Here is a 2,941-nt window from a genome sequence, read left to right on the forward strand (position 1 = left end):
GGGGGGGGGGGGGTCTGTTTTTATTCCCCAGAGCTACTAATTTTTGAGACATATTGAGCAAGCGACTCCCTCTCATCCACCCCTCAAAACAAATCTGTTGCAGAAAAGCGGGACAGTTGTGTTTTGATTTATTATTATTTCCTTTGCAGAGGAAAAATAACCTTAATTGATGGCTACTCCGGTACATTAATTTACTGTACCACACTTCCGATCATGACATTAATAATAACAACAGATACCGGTAGAGTGATGTAGGCTGGCTGACTCACACTGAACATTTCTGCTGACTCACAGCCACCCCTTGTTTTCGCCTTCCATTCAAACATACATTAAGCAAACTTATATCAATTTACCTGGCTCATGGGGCCTGGAGAAAGAAATAAAAATGAGTGCAAATGTAATTTTGAGTTAATGCACAAATATGTAGTTTTCTCTAATGGAAAGAGCTGTCCAGAGCAGAGAGGGGTTTTATCTGTGCAAACAAAACATCAGGGGGTAGAGACGTCTCTCTTTCTGGATGGATAGGATGCCTCCAGGTGTTCTGCAATTGCTGCGACCAAAGAGAAGATCAGCAACCAATTTAAGCAATAATTTCTGATGTATGGCCTTGTCACACTCGACTCACAGCAATACCTTACATGCAAATTAAATTTCATCTGCCTGAATGTGTGTGTGTGTGTGTGTGTGTGTGTGTGTGGCGGTGGCAAGAGTGGCAGATAAAAGAGGTGATTGCTACCCCGGGGCCTTGGATCTCACTGAACACGCTGCGATGCTTATAGAGAATCCACTCTTTATTAGAGCTGATCGATCAGGCCGGCTAAGGGATCCGCTCAGTGAAAACACACAGATCAATGACCTCAAGCTCTGCTGGTCTACAAAATGGTGAGAAAGGCAGACGAGAGGCGGGTCGCAGCTACTCAGGGTCTCTCTGATTGGCCGTGCAGTTTCTCCTGGAGAGATTGACCTGCCAATCTGTTATTGATCTAGGGAGTTGAGCGGAAGGAGACGGGCTTCGTTGTTCTGTATCGGACTTTCTAGGGACCGCTCCCCCAGACAGAGGCCAAGTAGGTTGGAGTAAAATTAATCACTCCTTGTTTTCCCTGTCTCCAGGCCCCGGGGAAGTCACCAGTAAAGACGCACCCCACACATCCAGATACACACACACACTGGCCGCTTATCTTCCTTTTCCTCTACCTTATCCATCTTTCTCTCCCTCCCTAACCTCCTCCTCTGTCTCTTTCTGTGGCCTGGATGCTGATGTTCTGCTGCGCTGGACAGAAAAGTGAGGCTTCACACTCTGTAAAACCTGGTCTAGTCAGCATGCTGAATGCTAAGATTTTATATTTCTGATTAGACGACTGCGCGTCGCATTCGGAGCATCCGATAGAGCCAGCTGCCCTTGAGAGTCCCGATGCTCTCAGAAAACTTCAATGATCTTCTCAAGTGCTCTCTGTAAAAACAGGAACATGATATACTGTCACTCATTTACCACACACTTTCTTCGAGGGTTTTATTATTTATTTATTTTTAAACCACAGCAGAGTCGGTGTGCCCTTGTCCTGTACGGGGATATACTGAAGAGATCGGCGGAGTGATTCCAGCAACCAAGGTTATCTTCCCTCTGTGTCCCTTTCAGCTTAGTCCCTGCTCACCTCACAGCTTATCGTCCCATTTAGTTTCATCCACTCATCACAACAGAAAGATCCCATCTAAATAACACACAGACCTCCTTGTTTACATAAATATTTGTACACCCCACATCCCTCATTATTTGCTTTGCTCTGTAATGTGGTTATTACCTAAATGACCTCAGCACTACGCTAAAATCAACAAGAACAAAAATATCTCATTCAGACTATAGTGCTCTGCATACCTCCTTTACAGTAAAATACAAACATACCCAGCGATGTTCGGCCACAAGGCACTCTGGGACTTTCATGCTCAAATGTCAGAGCGTTTCATCCTGATGATGATGACTCACTCCCCTCGCTCTTAGTCTGCATGAAAGAACAACAGCACCAATTAATGACCCAACCTCCTCACGTGCAACAGTAGGAAAACAACCACTATATCAAATGTTACTACAGGGCGCACAAACAGAGCTATTCTGATACAAATACAGATACTTATGATAGAAATATATACATTTAAGGCTTCATTCATCACCCCCAAAGAATCCCCCACCCCCCATAGAAAAGTGGCTGCATGTGAAAACAGAGCAAGACTCAGCACTCATCGACATGCTCTACTAGAGGCCTAATGGCCCCTGGGTAATGGCCTCTTTGGTCTTCAGGAAATCCTCCCTCATGCATACATCAAAGCTGGGATTGAGAAGGATAGAGAGTGGAAAATAGAGGGGAGGAAAGAGACATCAGCGCCACACAGGGAGAAGAGATGAAGTTAACACACGAAAGCAGGCTCTTATAGGAGTTTATTTTTGATTTTCATGGCAAGGTCGATCCAACATGTTTTAGACTTAATGTTCGTATCAGCATGGTACACTGATGCTATACTTGCACTCTTCAAATAGGACTGAGCATCAAACATCTGTATATTTTTGCTACTGACTGAATGTGTCTGTAACCTTGTCAGATATGTAGTCTTTTTCACTTATTTCACATTTCATATTTCACATTTCATATTTACTGAAATAAATCACGATTTACCAATTATATAATTTTTAAATTACAAAACCTCTTGTAGGGCTCCCTGTGTTTAGACAACATTTTACAATTTTGGCTTGTGTGTATGTGCTTGTGTGTATATTTACACAAAAATTATGCTTTTCTGTATCACTACCCAAACCCAGGTGTCTTATCGACACTACTCGATACTTACCCTTATCTTAACATTTTCACCAATGATTCATCCAGTTTTCCCCTGAATGATTGGAGCTAAAATGAGTCAATTAACCCATTAGTTGATCAACATGAAATTAGTG

This window comes from Morone saxatilis, unplaced genomic scaffold (genome assembly GCF_004916995.1).
Source record: "Morone saxatilis isolate NCDOM2014 unplaced genomic scaffold, NCSU_SB_2.0 Contig18, whole genome shotgun sequence".
Taxonomy (NCBI): Eukaryota; Metazoa; Chordata; class Actinopteri; family Moronidae; genus Morone; species Morone saxatilis.